Below are 22482 nucleotides of genomic sequence, written 5' to 3' on the forward strand. Positions count from 1 at the left end.
TTAAATGCATTCAATGTAATAAAGCACATTGAAAAGAAAAAAAAAGTACCGTAATTTCCTTCTGAGATAGATAGAGAGAGATAGATAGATAATGGATAGAGAGATAGATAGATAGATAGATAGATAGATAGATAGATAGAGGGATAGATAGATAGATAGATAGAGGGATAGATAGATAGATAGAGAGATAGATAGATAATGGATAGAGAGATAGAAAGATAGATAGATAGATAGAGGGATAGATAGAGGGATAGATAGAGGGATAGAGAGAGAGATAGATAGAGGGATAGATAGAGGGATAGATAGATAGATAGATAGATAGATAGATAATAGATGGATGGATGGATGGATAGATAGATAGATAGAGGGATAGATAGATAGATAGAGGGATAGATAGAGGGATAGAGAGAGAGATAGATAGAGGGATAGATAGATAGATAGATAGATAGATAGATAGAGGGATAGATAGATAGATAGAGGGATAGATAGATAGATAGATAGATAGAGGGATAGATAGATAGATAGATAGATAGAGGGATAGATAGAGGGATAGAGAGATAGATAGAGGGATAGATAGATAGATAGATAGATAGATAGAGGGATAGATAGATAGATAGAGGGATAGATAGATAGATAGATAGATAGAGGGATAGATGGATAGATAGAGGGATAGATAGATAGATAGATAGATAGAGGGATAGATAGATAGATAGAGGGATAGAGGGATAGATAGATAGATAGATAGAGGGATAGATAGATAGATAGATAGATAGATAGATAGAGGGATAGATAGAGGGATAGATAGAGGGATAGATAGATAGATAGATAGATAGATAGATAGATAGATAGATAGATAGATAGATAGATAGATAGAGGGATAGATAGATAGATAGAGGGATAGATAGATAGATAGATAGATAGAGGGATAGATAGATAGATAGATAGATAGAGGGATAGATAGATAGATAGATAGATAGATAGAGGGATAGATAGAGGGATAGATAGAGGGATAGATAGAGGGATAGATAGATAGATAGATAGATAGATAGAGGGATAGATAGATAGATAGATAGATAGATAGATAGATAGAAAATGGATAGAGAGATAGAGGGATAGATAGATAGATAGATAGAGGGATAGATAGATAGAGGGATAGATAGATAGATAGAAAATGGATAGAGAGATAGAGGGATAGATAGATAGAGGGATAGATAGACAGAATTTGCTGCCTGCATTATTCCCTGCGGGATTTCACAATTACGTGGCAGTCAATGGAGTGAAATCCCGCAGCGACGTGCGGAAAAGCAGTGACATGCAATTGTTTTTGCTGCGGGAATCCCGCAGCAAAACATGCAGCTGTCAAAATCCGCATAGTGCGCACAGCATTTTTTTCCCATAGGATTTGCTGGTGAATCACTGCAGAGATGTTATGAACATAACATGCAGCGAAACATGCAGCAAAACCGCAGGAAATCCGCGGCAAAATCAGGCAAGTGCGCACAGGGCCTTAAAGCCACTTTACACGCTGACGATATGTCGTTGGGGTCACGGAATTCGTGACGCACATCCGGCGTCGATAGCGACATCGTTGCGTGTGACACCTATGAGCGACTGCTAACGTTCCGAAAAACGGCAAAAATTGTTGATTGTTGACACGTCGTTCCTTTCCCAAATTATCATTGCTCATTTTGGACGCAGGTTGTTGGTCGTTTCTGAGGCAGCACACATCGCTACGTGTGACACCCCGGGAACGACAAACAACAGCGTTCCTGCGTCCTCCCGCAATGAGGTGGGAGTGACATTAATGCAGCTGCTCTCCGCCCCTCCGCTTCTATTGGTGGGCCGCTGTGTGACGCCGCACGAACCTCCCCCTTAAAAAATAGGTTGTTCGCCGCCCACAGCGATGTTGTTAGGAAGGTATGTGCGTGTGACGCGTATTAGCGATACTGTGCACCACGGGCAGCGATTTGCCCGAGACACACAAACGACGGGGGCGGGTGCGATCGCTAGCGATGTCGTTGCGTGTAAAGCGGCCTTTAGGGTGACATTATCATGCATGGACTGAGTTTCTAATCATTGAATTTTTCTATTTATTGTATACTGAGTAAGTCACTTTTTTCACTTTTTGTCATTGGTTTTAAATGCTTTTAGAGGTGTTAAGCCTGGTTTACACGGTACGACCTATCGTGCAATTTCACGATCGATCGTACCCGCCCCCGTCGTTTGTGTGTCACGGGCATTTAGTTGCCCGTGTTGCACAAAGTTGTTAACCCCCGTCACACACACTTACCTGCTGAGCGACTTCGCTGTGGGCGGCGAACATCCACTTCCTGAAGGGGGAGGGACGTTCGGCGTCACAGCGACGTCACACAGCGGCCGGCCAATAGAAACGGAGGGGCGGAGATGAGCGGGACGTAAACATCCCACCCACCTCCTTCCTTCCGCATTGCCGGAGGGTGCCGCGGGACGAAGGTAAGCTGCTGTTCATCGTTCCCGGGGTGTCACACGGAGCGGCGTGTGCTACCTCGGGAACGATGACCAACCGGCGCCATTGCAATTAAATGAGATTATGAAACCGAGCGACGAGTACACGACTCACGATTTGTGAGCGATTCTGCGTTGCTCGGAGGCGTTTCACAGCCCGACCTCGCAAGCGATGCCGGATGTGCGTCACAAAAACCGTGACCCCGACGATCTATCGCACGATAGATCGTCTCGTGTAAAGCACCCTTTACTGTCCATTGTGTTTTGTATTGTGTTCATTATGTGTGGATTGTCTTGCATCAATAAAATATCAGGTTGTATTTATATTCTGTGGTGATCCCAATTTTTTAGGTACACTCTTTTTTTTTTCTTCTTTCCCCCCCTCCACATGCTGCTTTGTACCTAGGAGATCCTACTTAGAGGTGGTGCCCTCACGTCTTATTTTTTTGTCCAAAAAACATTGCATGCTGCGTCCTTTCCGGTAGCTGGACACATAAATTTCGCCGGATCCGGCACACGACGGATGCAACGCCAGGGCATCAGGCACAATCCGGCGCTAATACAATCCAATGAGGAAAAAAACGGATCCGACGCCGGATCCATTTTATCCGTTTTTCGACAGATTGTGCCTGATGCCAAAAAACTGATGTGTGAGAGCAGCCTAATTGAGCAGTTGTAAGAATACTCCATCATGATCAGTGGCCCGGGTACACTTGGCAGCGATCAGCTTTTACTCATTCATCGGCTGATTGCTCATTTCTCGATTGATTTTTTTTTTCTTATTTGGCTAAAAATGTTATTGCTGTCGGCAGCACATTTCCTGGACGCCCGGCTGATAATCTGCAAACTATATAAAGATCATAGGATCGTTCATCCCCCATACATTTTGCAGTGTGGTACTAGAAGAACAGCCTTTAAATGGGCGCTGAAATTGTTATATTGTCCATCAGCGCTTATTATTATGGGCTGCTCTGGTCACGTAGTATTCAGCTCAGAAAATACGTTTTTAATATCTATCTATATTGATTTCAATGGGATTTTTCAGACGGCGGATGGAGGTGTGCCGCCCCAGGAGCAGATCGAACCGCTCGGATTCGGGGGTGGTGGTAGTTCGTGGCTCGAGGGTCTCCGGACCCGGGGGCTTAGGGGCCACACTCAAATGGAAAGGGAGTATTTACAGGGAATTTGGTATAGTTTGTGACGCCACCCGTGGTGTGCAGTAATTGGGAGTACCGCCGCTGCTGTTGGGAGTACCCGGTGTGATGGAGTGGGGCAGCTAGGTGACGTTGCCTTCCATGGGTAGGGGTAGGCACCGGGACTCTGGTGGATGAGATGCAGGGACGCAGTGCAGGGGTCAGTCGGGTACTCACTGAGCAATGAAGCAGACGCTGACAACAGGGTAAACCAAGTCTCTGACTGCCATCGCCTCTCGAGGGGAGCTCGTCCGGGTCCCGTCCCCTACAGTGCTGCTGGTGGTCTGTAACCTGCCTCCTGGCACTAAGTTTCTAAGTTTTAGATTGTCCGTTGTGGTCCGGTAGCTTGGAGCTTTCCGGGCCACACTCCCCATTGTAGCTAAGTGAGGGAGCGTGCTCTCAGGAGCTCACGCTTGGGATTTCAGTGGGCCGCTTGTTTGGAAAGCCCTATCCCCCTCGTTGCGCTAGTGCCCCCGATCTCTGAGCTGATGGGAACAGTCCATAAAGGCCCTGTCCTCCGCAGGTTAATTGCCGGGTTGTCTGAAGCTTCTCCCCGACCTAGAGTCCGTGTACGCTGTCGTACCTTCGGTCCCGGACCGGTGATAGGACCAGGGTGCTGACTGTCCTCCTTGATGGGTCCCAGGCACCTAGCCTCAATCCCCTGCAACCGGGGGTCCGACTCCTGTAGGTCCAGACCACCGTCTGCGACCTAGTTTACTTCTCCCCTGGGAGCTCCAATCCCAGCTTCCTCAGAGCTCCAGGGCTACCACTCGACTGACTTGACACCTCCCACCTCCATGTCTGACCCCTAGGTGGGCGGCCCTATTCCTGTTTAAGCAGCGCACCGGTGTGCCTGACAGGTGTGGTGTAAGTGTATCTAGGATTTGTGAATGCTGATGGAGGCAACACTGGAGGATGGAGACCCAGAACCATGGGGGGGGAGCAGATTGTGCAGAACTCTGTGATGACCTGAATAGTCCAGGGGTGTCACATAGACTCGGATCCATCAGGTTTCCATTGGTTTTGTCATGGTGAATGACACAGTCCTCTGCTCAATTCTGACCTCTATTTTGTTTTGTTTTTTCATTCTTCATCCATCATTGGATTTAGTTTTTTAGTCAATGCTGTGTACTGAGCCAGGAAGGATTTTTATACCTTATCCACAGGGGAAGTGAGAAATGTCTGATTGCTGGGATCCACACAGATCGCAGGAATGGAGTTTCTGACTAGTGATTAGCAAGCACCGCCATGCTCGGGTGCTCGGTACTGGTAATGAACAGTTGGATGCTCGGATGGGCGCGACTTGAGTACTGAGTATAATGGAAGTGAATGGGGAACTCAAGCATTTTTATGATAAGAGTTCCCCATTGACTTCCACAATACTCAGGTACTAGAGTTGTGCCCATCCAAGCATCCACTGCACCCAAGCATGGTAGTGCTCACTCATCACTAGTTACGAGTACTGAGAACATGAGCATGGTAGTCCCACTTGTGGTGCCCTGGACAAGCCAGGGGCCACAGAGAACAACACCCACACACCCCACACTCCCGGTCAGGCACACTGAAGTCAGACACAAAACCCTTGTTGCCTTCCTCCAGGGGCTGATGTCCACACCAGGGGGTGGGCCAGGCGGTTGGCCCCGCCCACCGAGGAGTTCACAGTCCTGGAGGCGGGAAAAGTAAACAGATTAGTTTTGGAGGTGAAAGTGGAAGGAGGTGAAGTAGTAGTGGAGCAACTAACTGACAGCGTCCGGGTGTGTGGCCCGGGCGGTACAGCAAGGTTGGCAGACGGTGGTGACCGTCTGCAGGAGTGACCGATCGGAGTTTACCGTAAGGACCGTGGACGGGCGGTGGCCCGGCGGTACCGGACCGGTACACAAGGTGAAGTCAGCACCATCTGGCAGGGGTTTACGGACCCTGACAAGGCTAGGAGTCGCCGTGAATTTGTCGAATCCGTCAGCGAAGGGAACCTCCTGGGTTGCCCAGCAGCCAAGTCCCAACAAAAGGCAACAGCCCAACCGTGAGAGGGAGACACCGCCACCGCCAAGCCAACCGTTTTCCAGGGCCAGAGCCTGCGGGCAAAAAGGGGCTCCTCCAGCCCATATCCAAGCTGGAGAGCGGGTTACTGGTGGGAACCCATCGTAACCATCTACCGTACATAGGTGTAGGGAAAGGCAGTCACCATCAACCTGCCGGGAGCAGAAACCACCGCAGCCGTCAGTGGGACCCGTCCATCCAGCCGTGTGTTTTACCGAGAACTGTGTCTTCATCATTGGCTGAGTGAGTACCACCGTGCCGTGAGGCACAGCGCTGCCCCTGCGACCCTGCACCTCACCAGGCCCCGTAACCCGCCTGCCATCCATCCCTTCTCCCATCACCGGGCCCCGGGACAACCAACCCCCTACCCATGGAGGGGAGAACTAACAACAAAGCTGCTCCCTGTCACCGCTCCCGGGATCCCTGTCCAGAGCAGCGGTGGTGTCACCAATATCACCACAACCGTGGGTGGTGTCACGGACAATACTCAAATCCACCATCCAATCAATCCCTACCCCTTTTCACTCACGGGCGAGGAACGCCGCTCGAGTCCCCGGGATCCGGCCCACCGCTCGAGCCACCGCCGAGCAGCAGCAGCAGCAGCCAGACCCGAGCAGTAGGAGAGCGCAGCGTCCCCTCAACTTGACGTCACGAACAGGATCTTACCGCTCTGCCGTCTGGTAGAGGTGCGCCTTGTTACCGCCGGAGGTGTCCGGCTGGAAAATTTGTGAAGCCGCCATATTGGGCGCGAAGAATTCCCGCTCGAGCGTCTCCTCGAGTAGTGGAGGCGCGAAGGCCAAAACCCCGCCCCTGTAGAGGAGGAGCCGGAAAAAAGACTGAGGGGGACGAAATGGCGGCTGGTTGCATGTGAGCGCGGTTATAAAAGCAGGGACGCCAGGACCCTGCGGCCATCTTGTTCCTGGGAGAGGCCGCCAGCAAGATGTACATGCCGTCCCGTAGCACCGTAGCCCCCGCGCCTGGAACCGCGGCGTGGGTGGAGATCCGGACCGCGCAGCTACAACAGAGGCTGCAGGTCAAAATGCAGCTCCTCCTGGAGGAGTGGGAGGCCGACATGGCGGAAGTGGTGGCGACCATACGGAGACGCGAGGTGGAGGGAGTCTTGGAAGGGAGGGTAAGTGACCCACGCCCCTGTACCCCTAGTGGGTCGGTCATCGCGGCCGAGGGACCCGGTCCATACCCGCTCGCCCTGCTACCTCCCCCGCTACCCGTGTTGGCTGCTGCTGCCCCGCCAGTAGGCCCGCTACCACCACCACCGGTAGCGGTACCCTGCCAATCCGCCCCGGCGGACCGACCTGCAGCAGAAGCCTGTGACCGCCCTGATCCGCTTCCATGGAAGAAGCCGAAGGCTGAGCCCATCAGCAAAGATGCACCGGAGGCGCGGCGGGGATGCCGCTGCCAGGAGGCAGAGCAAGCCATGTCACAGCGGGGTCCCTCATTACCGAAGGTACCGGTCGTAGCCGGCACGGAGGGACTCTGGCTGGGCCCATCCCCCACACCGCCTGAACCGGAGCAAGCAGAAAGTGCTCTGCACCGGGAGCGGCAGCAAGGGCAACTGCGCCGCGGGATTGCTTATTAAGAAAGAAAAGTTAAAGCAAGGTAGCGGTTTCCGGTTACCTTGCTGTCGGTCCCCATTGGGACTCTGCTGACGTTCCAGACGGCCCTCAAGGCTAAGGAGTCCTGTTAGAGGAGCAGTTGTACCCGCATCATCGGCAGCTGAAAATGGAGTCCTGTGGGACAGTGTCACCCCTGTGTGAGGGTGGCGTTGGGGGCTCGTGCTGTTCGATGGTGGACTGTAGGAAAGCTGCAGGAGGAAGCTGTACCGGAGCCAGGTGTTGTGGATGGCCCCTGGGACCCAGCTACCAGTCCCCGTTGGGACCCTATGGCAAGTCTCCGTTGGGACCCTACAGTTTTGTTTGTGGTAGCCCGTTGGCTACGAAGCACTGTTGTCCCCGAGGGGACTGTTTGCAAGTTATGCGTAGAAACTACTACGAACAGGCCCGAGAACTAGCAGGGCAACCACAAACTTGTGGCTTGTAAATAAAAATGTTGTTTTTGTGGCTTTCACCGTTACCGCCTCCGGAGAGGCAGATTGGAGGAAGGGCCCGCAGTAGAGCAGGCTGGGGCCCAGCCACCACCGGAACCGGTGGCGATCCTCTGGGGGTTTCAGGGGTTCCCCATGGACGTGGGTCCCCTGAAAAGGACAGAACCCGCTCGGGCAACTTGTGCTGGACTGGGGTCAAGGGGTGCTGCCTGTTGCTTAGGGGCAGCATCAGGGCCAGGTTGCTTGGGTGGGAGAGAGCGGAAGCCGTAACCGTAACGTTTAAGTAAGAGTACCTCCCGATGTGGGAAGATGTTAATATAATTGTTATGTGTTACCGTTTTCTATTTTTCAGTTGGTGAAAATAAAACCGGTGATGGACGGGCAGCCCGCGGACGGTCTGCATTTAATTAAGGGGGAATGTGGCGCCCTGGACAAGCCAGGGGCCACAGAGAACAACACCCACACACCCCACACTCCCGGTCAGGCACACCGAAGTCAGACACAAAACCCTTGTTGCCTTCCTCCAGGGGCTGATGTCCACACCAGGGGGTGGGCCAGGCGGTTGGCCCCGCCCACCGAGGAGTTCACAGTCCTGGAGGCGGGAAAAGTAAACAGATTAGTTTTGGAGGTGAAAGTGGAAGGAGGTGAAGTAGTAGTGAAGCAACTAACTGACAGCGTCCGGGTGTGTGGCCCGGGCGGTACAGCAAGGTTGGCAGACGGTGGTGACCGTCTGCAGGAGTGACCGATCGGAGTTTACCGTAAGGACCGTGGACGGGTGGTAGCCCGGCGGTACCGGACTGGTACAAAAGGTGAAGTCAGCACCATCTGGCAGGGGTTTACGGACCCTGACAAGACTAGGAGTCGCCGTGAATTTGTCGAATCCGTCAGTGAAGGGAACCTCCTGGGTTCCCCAGCAGCCAAGTCCCGACAAAAGGCAACAGCTCAACCGTGAGAGGGAGACACCGCCACCGCCAAGGCAACCGTTTTCCAGGGCCAGAGCCTGCGGGCAAAAAGGGGCTCCTCCAGCCCATATCCAAGCTGGGGAGCGGGTTACCGGTGGGAACCCATCGTAACCATCTACCGTACATAGGTGCAGGGAAAGGCAGTCACCATCAACCTGCCGGGAGCAGAAACCACCGCAGCCGTCAGTGGGACCCGTCCATCCAGCCGTGTGTTTTACCGAGAACTGTGTCTTCATCATTGGCTGAGTGAGTACCACCGTGCCGTGCGGCACAGCGCTGCCCCCGCGACCCTGCACGTCACCAGGCCCCGTAACCCGCCTGCCATCCATCCCTACCCCCATCACTGGGCCCTGGGACAACCAACCCCCTACCCCTACCCGTCCAGAGCAGCGGTGGTGTCACCATTATCACCACAGCCGTGGGTGGCGTCACGGACAATACTCAAATCCACCATCCAATCAATCCCTACCCCTTTTCACTCACGGGCGAGGAACGCCGCTCGAGTCCCCGGGATCCGGCCCACCGCTCGAGCCACCGCCGAGCAGCAGCAGCAGCTGGACCCGAGCAGTAGGAGAGCGCAGCGTCCCCTCCTCCGCCCGCGACACACTCATCACTAGTTACGAGTACTGAGCACTCGAGCATGGTAGTGCCCACTCATCACTAGTTACGAGTACTGAGAACATGAGCATGGTAGTGCTCACTCATCACTAGTTACCAGTACTGAGCACCTGAGCATGGTAGTGCTCACTCATCACTAGTTACGAGTACAGAGCACCTGAGCATGGTAGTGCTCACTCATCACTAGTTACCAGTACTGAGAACCTGAGCATGGTAGTGCTCACTCATCACTAGTTACCAGTACTGAGCACCCGTGCATGGTAGTGCTCACTCATCACTAGTTACCAGTACCGAGCACCTGAGCATGGTAGTGCTCGCTCATCACTAGTTACCAGTACTGAGCACCCGAGCATGGTAGTGCTCACTCATCACTAGTTACGAGTACAGAGCACCTGAGCATGGTAGTGCTCGCTCATCACTAGTTACAAGTACTGAGCACTCGAGCATGGTAGTGCTCACTCATCACTAGTTACTAGTACCAAGCACCTGAGCATGGTAGTGCTCACTCATCACTAGTTACAAGTACAGAGCACCTGAGCATGGTAGTGCTCGCTCATCACTAGTTACGAGTACTGAGCACTCGAGCATGGTAGTGCCCACTCATCACTAGTTACGAGTACAGAGCACCTGAGCATGGTAGTGCTCACTCATCACTAGTTACGAGTACAGAGCACCTGAGCATGGTAGTGCCCGCTCATCACTAGTTACTAGTACTGAGCACCTGAGCATGGTAGTGCTTGCTCATCACTAGTTACGAGTACAGAGCACCTGAGCATGGTAGTGCTCGCTCATCACTAGTTACCAGTACTGAGCACCTGAGCATGGTAGTGCCCGCTCATCACTAGTTACTAGTACTGAGCACCTGAGCATGGTAGTGCCCGCTCATCACTAGTTACGAGTACAGAGCACCTGAGCATGGTAGTGCTCGCTCATCAATAGTTACGAGTACTGAGCACCCGAGCATGGTAGTGCCCGCTCATCACTAGTTCGGATTCAATGTCCCTCCTCACTGCTCATGTCTATGAGATTGATGGCAATGGATGAGCACTGAACTCTGCTGTCTCCTTCACTCCCATAGACATTCAACAATCCTTCACTCCTACTCCCGTCCATTCATTCCTGACCACAGAGAAAAGGCGCAGGGCATCAGGAGCCAATTTTTGTGATGAGTGGGGGTCCGAGAGACCATAAATCTATCTTTTATCCTGTCAATAGCTAATATACCTTTTGCAGGTAAACCCCTTTAACATTGATTTTGTGATGTTTTTGCTACCATTTGCCTTTAACCTAAAGGGAATAAAATCTTGATTACTATTACCATATTAGACTCTGAGGAAGACCTTGTTCCCACATTTGTTTTTTAATAGTTCGGGATTTTGAGTGTGTTTTCCTTTAGGCTATTTGTATGGCACCATGTGGTATGAATGATTTTCACAGATCCATAAACTTGTATTGGCAATTTTGATCCATGACTCGGGCATGTGAGCAGAATCATAGACTATAATGGGTACGTGATCTGTGAAAAATCATGGATAGAACATGTATGTAAATAAAGGACGTCTGAATTTCGACTAATTTTATTAAGTAAATAGCTCTATGGGAACGGTCATTCACATTTGTACTAATGCTATGATATTAAATAACCAGCAGAGGGCAGCAGAGCTTCATTTTTGATGAGTTGGATGCAATTCTGCACTATGTCCATCTGTTATCAAGCATCAGACACAAATTTTGCCATTACAAAGTTGATTTAAAGGGGTTGTCCACTACCAAGACAATGCCTTCCTATTCCACATTTCCCCCAGGTAAAATAATACAGCCTATACTCACCTCCTGTACCGGCGCCGTTCCAGCGGTGTACGGGATCGCGGTGCCAGGGGCTCACGTGGGGATGTGACGTCACACAAGCTCCACGTCCAATCAGCACAGGCAAGGAAGCCGGAACTCCCCGCCTTCGGACCAAACAAACAATCAACAGGAAGTGAGTGCAGCCACAGTACTCACTTCCTGTTGAATAACTCATTTGATCCGAAGGCAGGGAGAAGGAATACTGGGGCCATATTACAGTGTGGGGGGACATACTAGGGGCCATATTACAGTGTGGGGGGACATACTAGGGGCCATATTACAGTGTGGCGGAATATTGGGGGCCATATTACAGTGTGGGGGGAAATACTAGGGGCCATATTACAGTGTGGGGGAATATTGGGGGCCATATTACAGTGTGGAGGGAAACTGGGGGCCATATTACAGTGTGGGGGAATAATGGGGACCATCTTACAGTGTGGAGGGAAACTGGGGTCCATATTACAGTGTGGAGGGAAACTGAGGGCCATATTTATTACAATGCGGGGAAATACTAGGGGCAGTATTACAGTGTAGGGGGAGATAGGGGGCCATATTACAGTGTTGAGGGAATATTGGGGGCCATATTACAATGTGGAGAAAATACTGGGGGCCATATTACAGTGTAGGGGGAGACTGGGGGCCATATTTATTACAGTGTGAAAATACAGGGGGCCATAGTACAATGTGGGGGAAAAACTGGGGGTCATATTACAGGGTGGGGAAATACTGGGGACCATATTAGAATGGGGGTATATGTATATTGGGGGCCATATTAGAATGTGGGGGAATACTGAGGGTCATATTACAGTGTGAGGGAAATAATGTGGTTCCATATTACAATGTGGTGGGAATACTGGAGGCTATGATACAGCGTCTGGGAAATACTTAGGGTCATATTACGGTGTGGCGGAAATACTTGTGTCCATCTATGGGGGGCAACTGGGGTCCGTCATAAAGTGGGGGAGGTTACTAAGGGCCGTTATAGATTGAAGGGCTGCTGGGGCTATCATACAGCGGGGGGCTACTGTGGGGCCCATCATGCTGTGTATAGAAAGCTGTGGTTCTATCAATGTGGGAGCTGTGGGGGGCACCATGCTGTGTAGAGGAGAACTAAGGAGACATAATTAAACGTTTAGTGTGCACATAAGAAGCATTACTGTTATAGGGGCACTCAGTGTATTGTGACTGTGAAATGGGTACAAATTGGTGGCATTATTAATTTCTAGGGGGCAAAATGTGGGCACTGTTTTCTGGGGCACAGGGTGATAATATTTTTTATTATTGGGGCAATTTTACCATCTATTGAGCACAAAGGAGGCATTTTACTTTGTAAGGGGCACAGTGGTGGACATTGTGCGGGGTACTAAGAGGATCAGTAAGGGCGTTTTCACACTTGCGTTGGTTGGCATCCGTTACAGTGCGTTGTGTGACGCATGTGACTGATGCCTTGCAAATAGTGTGATAAGGCCACGGATTCCCCTGAAATAACGTGCTGCGTTAAGTTTTCTTTAGCCGAGAGCCCCCGTTATCACCGCCCACACAGGCACTACAGTGCCCATCATCACCGCACACACCAGCACTACCGCCCCCATCATTACCGCACACACCAGCACTACCGCCCCCATCATCACCGTACACACCAGCACTACCGCCCCCATCATTACCGCACACACCAGCACTACCACCCCCATCATCACCGCACACACCCCGGCACTACTGCACCCATCATCACCACACACACGCAGGCACTACAGTTCCAATCATCACCGCACACACCCCGGCACTACTGCACCCATCATCACCGCACACACGCAGGCACTACAGCCCCCATCATCACCGCACACACCCCGGCACTACTGCACCCATCATCACCGCACACACGCAGGCACTACAGCCTTCATCATCACCGCACACACCCCGGCACTACTGCACCCACCATCACCGCACACACCCCGGCACTACTGCACCCATTATCACCGCACACACGCAGGCACTACCGCACCCATCATCACCGCACACCCCTAGGCACTACCGCACCCATCATCACTGCACACACCCCGGCACTACTGCACCCATCATCACCGCACACACGCAGGCACTACCGCACCCATCATCACCGCACACACCCCCGGCACTACCGCATCCATCATCACCGCACACACCCCCGCACTACTGCACCCATCATCAACGCACACACAGGCACTACCACAACAATCATCATCGCACACACGCCGGAAGTACCTCAGTGACGTCCCCGCTGACAGCGCGACTTCCTTCAGTTTCTGCATGGAGCTCACAGGAGCGGCGGTGTTCTACTGCAGCTCCTGTCAGCTTCATGTAGCAGAGCTGGATGCGTCGCGGGACTTCGTGGATTACGCCGGACCTGGAGGGGTATTTGGGGATTTTAATAAAGTGGTGAAAGAGGGTGTTTTTTTATCTTTTATTCCAAATAAAGGATTTTTTCGGGTGTATGTGTTTATTTGCTTTCACTTACAGGTTAATCATGGAATGTGTCTCAAAGATGCCTGCCATGATTAACCTAGGACTTAGTGGCAGCTATAAGCTGCCATGAACTCCTTATTACCCCGATTGCCACCGCACCAGGGCAATTCGGGATGAGCAGGATAGAGTCCCAGGATTGTCGCATCTAATGGATGCGGCAATTCCGGGCGCCTGCTGGCTGATATTTTTAGGCTGGGGGGCTCCCTATCCTGAGAATACCAGCCCTCAGCTGTGTGGCTTTACTTTGGCTGGTATCAAAATTAGGGGGGATCGCACGCTGTTTTTTTCAATTATCTATTTATTTATTGTACTGCACGATATAGACCTGCCTACCGGCGGCTGTGATTGGTTGCAGTGAGACAGCTGTCACTCAGCGTGGGGGCGGGTCTGACTGCAACCAATCATAGGCGCTGGTGGGAGGGGGAAGCAGGGAATACGAGATTGAATAATGAGCGGCCGGCATTTTCAAACGCAGAAGCCGCCAGAGCAGTGTGACAGCCGTGCAGCACCGCGCCCGTGATTGGTGAGTATGAGAGAGGGGGGAGAGAGACCAGGAGTGATTTTAAACTATTTAGATCGTTCTACTGAGCATGCTGAGCATGATCAGTAGAACGTGACGGAATTTGTCAGCGGATTCCACCGCTTAGTGCATTGCGGCAGAATCCGCCCTTATAGACAATCATTAGATACCTTGGTGGATTCTAATGGAATCCATCAAGGTGCGTTATTTTAACGACCCAAAAAACGCTACATGCAGTGTTCCCTCCGCCCAACGCTGTGTCAAAATAACGACTCAGCGTCGTCCAGCGGATGCAACGCAGACACTTGCGTTTCGGTGCGTCATCAATACAAGTCTATGGAGAATAGCGCAGTGCGTTAACGGACTGCGCTATTCTCCATAGCAGCGGATTGCGCTGAATGCAATTGTGAAAGCGCCCTAATAGGGACACATACGGCAGCAGCGGCTCAGGATTGGGGTATCAACAGGATGAGGAGTTTGTGTAGATCGGGAATAAATGAGGACAGGACTGGAAATGTGAGAAGTTAGATGTGTCTTTGTTATAATCTTTGCAGATGATTTGTGGCTGGAGAAGTTGTCATGTGGGTCTGTGCCAGATAGGTAAAGATGGGAATAGTGAACGACTCCATGAGAAAGAATGTCAGCTGTAAGTCCCCATCTATATTTGTTAAATATACAGTTAGGTCCAGAAATATTTGGACAGTGACACAATTTTGGCGAGTTGGGCTCTGCATGCCACCACATTGGATTTGAAATGAAACCTCTACAACAGAATTCAAGTGCAGATTGTAACGTTTAATTTGAAGGTTTGAACAAAAATATCTGACAGAAATTGTAGGAATTGTACACATTTCTTTACAAACACTCCACATTTTAGGAGGTCAAAAGTAATTGGACAAATAAACCAAACCCAAACAAAATATTTTTATTTTCAATATTTTGTTGCGAATCCTTTGGAGGCAATCACTGCCTTAAGTCTGGAACCCATGGACATCACCAAACGCTGGGTTTCCTCCTTCTTAATGCTTTGCCAGGCCTTTACAGCCGCAGCCTTCAGGTCTTGCTTGTTTGTGGGTCTTTCCGTCTTAAGTCTGGATTTGAGCAAGTGAAATGCATGCTCAATTGGGTTAAGATCTGGTGATTGACTTGGCCATTGCAGAATGTTCCACTTTTTTGCACTCATGAACTCCTGGGTAGCTTTGGCTGTATGCTTGGGGTCATTGTCCATCTGTACTATGAAGCACCGTCCGATCAACTTTGAGGCATTTGGCTGAATCTGGGCTGAAAGTATATCCCGGTACACTTCAGAATTCATCCGGCTACTCTTGTCTGCTGTTATGTCATCAATAAACACAAGTGACCCAGTGCCATTGAAAGCGATGCATGCCCATGCCATCCCGTTGCCTCCACCATGTTTTACAGAGGATGTGGTGTGCCTTGGATTATGTGCCGTTCCCTTTCTTCTCCAAACTTTTTTCTTCCCATCATTCTGGTACAGGTTGATCTTGGTCTCATCTGTCCATAGAATACTTTTCCAGAACTGAGCTGGCTTCATGAGGTATTTTTCAGCAAATTTAACTCTGGCCTGTCTATTTTTGGAATTGATGAATGGTCTGCATCTAGATGTGAACCCTTTGTATTTACTTTCATGGAGTCTTCTCTTTACTGTTGACTTAGAGACAGATACACCTACTTCACTGAGAGTGTTCTGGACTTCAGTTGATGTTGTGAACGGGTTCTTATTCACCAAAGAAAGTATGCGGCGATCATCCACCACTGTTGTCATCCGTGGACGCCCAGGCCTTTTTCAGTTCCCAAGCTCACCAGTCAATTCCTTTTTTCTCAGAATGTACCCGACTGTTGATTTTGCTACTCCAAGCATGTCTGCTATCTCTCTGATGAATTTTTTCTTTTTTTTCAGCCTCAGGATGTTCTGCTTCACCTCAATTGAGAGTTCCTTAGACCGCATGTTGTCTGGTCACAGCAACAGCTTCCAAATGCAAAACCACACACCTGTAATCAACCCCAGACCTTTTAACTACTTCATTGATTACAGGTTAACGAGGGAGACGCCTTCAGAGTTAATTGCAGCCCTTAGAGTCCCTTGTCCAATTACTTTTGGTCCCTTTAAAAAGAGGAGGCTATGCATTACAGAGCTATGATTCCTAAACCCTTTCTCCGATTTGGATGTGAAAACTCTCATATTGCAGCTGGGAGTGTGCACTTTCAGCCCGTATTATATATATAATTATATTTCTGAACATGTTTTTGTAAACAGCTAAAATAACAAAACTTGTGTCACTGTCCAAATATTTCTGGCCCTGACTGTAATTCCTTACAAAAAGAATGACATGGGGAGGACTTCAAAATCTGCACAGCAGGTCAATTTATGTGCGGTTAATTTTCCGCAGCGTGTAGCTGTTCCCCGCTCTGTGACCCCCAGGCTCCGTGACCTCGGGGATCCGGTGATGCCATGTCAAGTTCCTAATCATGTCACATCACCGCGGATGGCCACAGTCTTCCTGACTCACTGGGCTGTGGGCGGTGTTTCACCGTTTATCACAGCCCAGCGTGTCACCTGCTTGCAACGCTCTGCTGTGAGGGAAGAGGGAGGAGGGAGCTGATGGCCTGTCACGCTGGACGAGCGGTGAAACACTGCCCACAACCCATCACTCACGAACACTGCGGCCGGCCGCGGTGATGTCAGGTCAACAGGAACTTGACGTGACATCACCGAATCCCTGAGTTCACGGAGCCCGGGGGTCTGGCGATCCACAATAGCGCCTCTCACAGGCACTATTGCCAACATAAGGTATTTGAGAGAAACATTGATTCTTAACATATCGATCAAGAAAATAAAAAAATATGGGTGAACCACCCTTTTAACTAAAGGGGGTGTTACACGCAACAATATCGCTAGTGTAAGCACCCGCCCCCATTGTTTGTGCGTCACGGGCAAATCGTCCGTGGCGCACAAAATCGTTCAGAGCCGTCACACGGGACTTACCTGCCTAGAGACGTCGCTGTGTCCGGCGAACCGCCTCCTTTCTAAGGGGGCGGTTCGTTCGGCGTCACTAAGCGGCCGCCCAATAGAAGCAGAGGGGCGGAGATGAGCGAGACGTAACATCCCACCCACCTCCTTCCTTCCTCATTGTCAGCGGCCGCAGGTAAGCTGCTGGTCATTGTTCCCGGAAGTCTCACGTAGTGATGTGTGCTGCCTCGGGAACGACAAACAGCCTGCGACCTCTACAATCAACGATATTTTAAAAAGGAACGACGTGTCAAAGATGGACGATAAGGTGAGTATTTTCCATCGTTAACGGTCGTTCCTTGCTGTCACACGCAACGATGTCGCTAACGATGCCGGATGTGCGTCACGGAATCCGTGACCCCGGCGATATATCATTAGATCCGTCGTTGCGTGTGACGGGGCCTTTAGTGTGGATTTGTGTGCAGAGCGTAAAGGCGGCGTTACACGCTACGATATATCGTGCGATCACATGAGCGATCGTACCCGCCCCCGTCGTTTGTGCGTCACGGGCAATTCGTTGCCCGTGACGCACAATGTCGTTAACCCCCATCACAAGTATTTACCTCCCTAACGACGTCGCTGTGGGCGGCGAACATCCTCTTCCTGAAGGGGGAGGGACGTTCGGCGTCACAGCGACGTCACACAGCGGCCGCCCAATAGAAGCGGAGGGGCGGAGATGAGCGGGACGTAACATCCCGCCCACCTCCTTCCTTCCGCATTGCTGGCGGGATGCAGGTAAGCTGTGTTCGTCGTTCCCGGGATGTCACACGGAGCGATGTGTGCTGCCACAGGAACGACGAACAACCGTCATGCAGAAGGAGGAGCGACATTATGAAAATAAATAACGTGACAACGAGCAACGATAAGGTGAGTATTTTTGCTCGTTCACCGTCGTTCGGAGGTGTCACACGCTACGACATCTCTAACGATGCCGGATGTGCATCACAAATTCCGTGACCCCGACGACATATTGTTAGATATATCGTAGCATGTGACGGGGCCTTTAGACAGGACCAGCTAAATTAATGAGATTTTAAAAATATCATCAGTGTATTGTGGAAAATTTATGCACGTAAATTGACCTATCGTGCGGACTCTGAAATCCTTAATATGTCAATTATATGTGAGGAAATCATTGCAGTCTTCACTCTTGCAATGCGGAAATGAAATTCTGAACAAAATTTGTATGTAACCTGTGGATATTAATGCAGAAATGCAGTGGAAAATCTGCATTAAAAGGGAACCTGTCACCAGATTTGGTGACTATAAGCTGCGGCCACCACCAGGGAGCCCTTATATACAGCATTCCAGAATACTGTATATAAGAGCCCAGGCCGCTCTGTAGAACATAAAAATCACTTTTATAATACTCACCTAGGGGGGGCGGTCTGATCTGATGGGTGTCACTGCTCTCAAGTCCGGCGCCTCCTCTGTCCGGTCCGGCACCTCCTCTATGCGGCGATCGCCATCCTCCTTCTTCTGAGGCTCATGCGCATCATGCGTCCTACATCATCCACACTGGTCGGCATTGAGGTCCTACGCAGGCGCACTTTGATTTGCTCTGCTCAGGGCAAAGCATTGTAGTGCGCATGTGCGGGCGGTCTTTAACCTTTCCTCGCGCCTGCACATTACAATACTTTGATTTGCCCGCGCAGGACCGCAATGCTGGCCTGGGCTGGATAGATGGAGGACAGAGATCGCAGCAGAAAGGAGGCGCCGGACCACAGACAGGAGGCGCTGGACCAGAGAGAGAGGAGGTGCTGGACCGGAGAGTAGTGACACCCATCAGACCGAACCGCACCCCCCTATGTGTTTTTTACATTATACAGCGCGGCCTGGGATCTTATATACAGCATTCTAGAATACTGTATATAAGAGCTCACTGGTGGTGGCCGCATCTTATAGTCACCAAATCTGGTGACAGATTCCCTTTAAATGCACAGCGTGTGAGCTGTGCTCTCCTGTGCAGAAACGTTGCGATTTATCCGTTGTGTTTTTTTCTGTCTGTGTCAACACCAAAATACATAAGAGCTATCTGCTCTGGTTATTGCATTTTTGCTCCTTTTCTCCCTCAATTATGTGCTTTTATTGCAGATCTGAAGCAGTCATCTTTTTTAATACTTTTTTAATACAGAATTCTGGGATCCTGTTCGCAAAATCGCCGTTGAGGCTTTTTTTTGGATAAATTTTTCCAGACACAAAAAAATACACAATAATTATATCCACTTTGCTTGAACTCTTACGCACAGCCGAAAAAAAAATGCTGCTTTTACGCTACATGGGAACACAGCCTCAGCCAGAGATTGCTGGGTGGGGCTGGGGAAAACCCAGCGGTCATGGTGCACATTGGTACTAATGACAAAGTTAGAGGCAGGTGGAAGGTCCTTAAAAATGATTACAGAGAACTAGGAAAGAAGCTGAAGTCCAGGACCTCCAAGGTGGTGTTTTCAGAAATACTACCGGTGACACGAGCGTCACTAGAAAGACAGCGGGAGCTTAGGGAGATAAATATGTGGCTTAGAAATTGGTGCAGGAAGGAAGGGTTCGGGTTCATGGAGAACTGGGCCGACTTCTCAGTCGGCTACAGGCTCTACGGTAGGGACGGGCTGCACCTCAATGGGGAAGGTGCAGCTGTGCTGGGGGAGAAAATGGTCAGACGGATGGAGGAGCTTTTAAACTAGGATCGGGGGGGAGGGAGGGTAGTGGAACAAATAAGGGGAGAGATAGAGCAGATAGAGACAGTGAGACTGTGGGGGTCAATGAAGGATTAGGGGGGGATGGGACATACAAGGAACGTAGGGAGGCTAGGAGTAATAAAGGTGTTAATAGGATTAAATGTCTACTGGCAAATGCAAGAAGTCTTGCAAACAAAATGAATGAATTGGAGACTCTTATGTCAACCATGGATTATGATGTGGTGGGCATTACGGAAACCTGGCTGGATGAAAGCCATGACTGGGTGACAAACATACAGGGTTATACTACATTTAGGAAGGACAGGAAAGACAAAAAAGGCGGTGGGGTGTGTATATTTATCAAATCTAACCTAAAACCTGTGTTGTATGATGACATTGGGGGGGGACTGCAACAATGTAGAGTCAGTATGGGTAAATGTACATGGGGAGGGGAATAATGGAAAAATGCTAATTGGAGTTTGCTATAAGCCTCCTAACATACCTCAACAAATAGAGGGTGAAATGCTGGAACAAATTGAAAAGGCAGCTAATAATAACAATCGGGTTCTTATTATGGGGGACTTCAACTATCCAGACATTCAGTGGGACATAGAATCTCTGGTTCTGCTAAAAGCTGTAAATTCTTATCTACCATTCAAGACCATTTCCTCTCTCAGATGGTAGATGAACCGACGAGGGGAGATAATTTGCTAGATCTGGTCCTGTCAAATAGACCGGATACAATTTCAGATCTACAGGTCCGGGAGCACTTGGGCACCAGCGATCATTATATGGTAAGCTTCAACATAATATTCAATAGAACATTTCAAAGGGGGAATGCTAAAACCTGGAATTTTAGGAAAGCTGATTTCAACAAATTAAGGGAAGAGCTTAAATGTGTAGATTGGGACAAAGTCATGGTAACTGGGGATACCGAACATAAATGGGGTAAGTTTAAGGATATACTACTAGAGTCCTGTAAAAAACGTATACCCTCTGGTAATAAAATGTCCCGGAATAAAAAGAAACCACTATGGATAAATAAGACTGTACAAAGTATAATAAAACAAAAACAAAGGGCATTTAAAATCTTAAAGGCTGAGAATACAGAAATAGCATTTCAGAAGTATAAAGATATCAATAGGAAATGTAAAAAAGAAATCAAACAAGCAAAATTAGCTACTGAAACAAAAATCACCAAGGACATTAAAATAAATCCCAAAATCTTTTATAAATACATTAATGCCAATGGAAAACAAAGGATAGTATCGGCCCCTTAAAATATAATAACAAGTTAGTTATAGAGGACAAACAAAAGACTGAGATATTAAATAGGCATTTCTCATCTGTATTCACCAAGGAACTGACTGTACCAGGGATCATTCAACAAGTGAAAAATCAAAGTTCACCACCCGATATAATTAATTTAACACAAGAAGAAGTACGCCTGCGTCTGAGTAAATTAAACATTGACAAATCCCCAGGGCCAGATGGCATTCATCCACGAATATTGAGGGAATTGAGCTCCGTAAATCGACAGACCGCTGTATCTCATCTTTATAGACTCACTTGTAACAGGGTTGGTGCCTCAGGATTGGAGGATTGCTGATGTGGTACCGATATTTAAGAAAGGTAAGAGGGTAGATCCAGGCAACTACCGTCCAGTAAGCCTGACATCAGTAGTATGCAAAGTTTTTGAGGGCATTTTAAGGGATGACATGCAAAAATATATTGCAGAAAATAATATAATAACTGACAGACAGCATGGATTCATGAAAGATAAGTCGTGTCTAACCAACCTGTTGGGGTTCTAACCTGGATATTGGTAATGCAGCTGATGTGATTTATTTGGACTTTGCAAAGGCATTTGATACTGTACCACATAATAGCCTTATACTAAAGCTCCAGAAGCAAGGACTACTGGAAACTATATGCAACTGGGTAAGGAATTGGCTAAAAGATAGGAAACAAAGAGTAGTCATAAATGGTACATTCTCTAAATGGGCTGTAGTCAGCAGTGGGGTGCCGCAGGGATCTGTGCTAGGACCGATTCTTTTTAATCTCTTTATTAATGACCTTGTGGATGGGATTGATAGTAAAGTGTCAGTCTTTGCCGATGACACCAAACTATGTATGATATTAAAAACTGACCTGGATATTACAATATTACAAAAAGATCTGGATAAGATGTCAGAATGGGCAGATACTTGGCAAATGAGATTTAATGTTGATAAATGTAAAGTAATGCACCTAGGACGGAGTAATCCTATAGCTGCGTATACATTAAATGGAAGTAAACTCGGGACTACAGAACAGGAGAAGGACTTGGATATTCTCATTACAAATAAGCTGAGCAGCAGCACTCAATGTCAAGCAGCAGCTGCTAAAGCAAACAAGATTCTAGGGTGTATAAAAAGAGAGATTAGATCCCGTGATCCCAACGTATTGTTACCCCTCTATAAATCACTTGTAAGGCCACATCTGGAATATGGGATCCAGTTTTAAGCTCCACATTTTAAAAAGGACATTCAGAAGTTAGAGTCAGTTCAA

General features: G+C 49.2%; 1 protein-coding gene across 6 annotated transcripts in view; it reads right to left on the minus strand.

Annotated features, from left to right (window-relative positions):
• The window catches only part of ADAM22 (ADAM metallopeptidase domain 22), a 331085-nt gene that overhangs the window by 172620 nt on the left and 135983 nt on the right, over positions 1-22482 (minus strand). The gene's annotated exons all lie outside the window — the stretch shown is intronic.

This window comes from Anomaloglossus baeobatrachus, chromosome 6 (genome assembly GCF_048569485.1).
Source record: "Anomaloglossus baeobatrachus isolate aAnoBae1 chromosome 6, aAnoBae1.hap1, whole genome shotgun sequence".
NCBI lineage: Eukaryota > Metazoa > Chordata > Amphibia > Anura > Aromobatidae > Anomaloglossus > Anomaloglossus baeobatrachus.